This window comes from Suricata suricatta, chromosome 13 (genome assembly GCF_006229205.1).
Source record: "Suricata suricatta isolate VVHF042 chromosome 13, meerkat_22Aug2017_6uvM2_HiC, whole genome shotgun sequence".
NCBI lineage: Eukaryota > Metazoa > Chordata > Mammalia > Carnivora > Herpestidae > Suricata > Suricata suricatta.
In genome coordinates, this window is record NC_043712.1 from 1,298,520 (window position 1) to 1,299,586 (window position 1,067).

Consider the following 1,067-nt stretch of genomic DNA (forward strand, 5'->3'; position numbering starts at 1 on the left):
GAAAGAGGTACAGAGAGAATCCCAAGCAGGCACTGCACTGTCAGTGTGGAGCCTGATGTGAGGCTCGAACTCCAAACCGGGAGATCATGACCTGAGCTGATGTGTACCCGAGCGGGCCAGCCAGGCACCCCTTCACCAGCGTGTGACCTAGTGCTTGTGCTATCCCATTATGGTTGCTATTTAGTTTTTTAAACTATTATTTAAATTTTTTAATGTTTATTTCTGAGAGACAGAGAGAGAAAGAAAGCTCGAGCAGGGGAGGGGCAGAGAGAGACACACAGAGTCTGAAGCCGCGCCAGGCTCCCGAGCTGTCCGCACAGCGCCCGGTGCTCCAACCCACAGGCCGGGAGCTGAAGTCGGCCGCTCGGCCCGCTGAGCCACCCAGGCGCCCTCAGCATGGTTTTGATTTGCATTTACCCAGTGGCCCCTGATGCTGAGCATCTTTTCACGTGCATATTGGGTATTTGTATATCTTTGGAGAAACGTCAGCAGAGGCTTTGCCCATTTTTAAATCAGGTTATCTATTTTGTATTTTTATTTCTGAGTTGTTGGCGTTCCCAAGCTGCTTCCCAGAAATATGATTTCCAGATGGCCCCGCCCATTCTCTGTCTTTCATTTTCTTTTGATGCACAAAGTTTTAAAATTTAGTGGAGTTTTTAAATTTTCAAAAAATTTTTAAAATTACTACTGAGAGACAGAGAGCGCTCAAGAAGGGGTTGGTCAGAGAGAGAGGGAGACACCAAATCCGAAGCAGGCTCCAGGCTCCGAGCCGTCAGCACAGAGCCTGACGCGGGGCTCGAACCCACGGACCGTGAGATCACGACCTGGGATGATGCCAGATGCTTAACTGACTGAGCCCCCCAGGTGCCCCATAAATTTAGCGAAGATTAACTTATCTGTTTTTCTTTGGTGGTTTTTGCTTTTGGGGGTCATGTCTAAGAACCCATTGCCTAATTCGAGGCTACAAATACTTGCCCCGTGTTTTATTTATTTATTTATTTTACTTTTTAATGTTTCTTTTTGAGAGAGGGAGGAGGGAAGCAGGAGAGGGGCAGAGAGAGACGGGG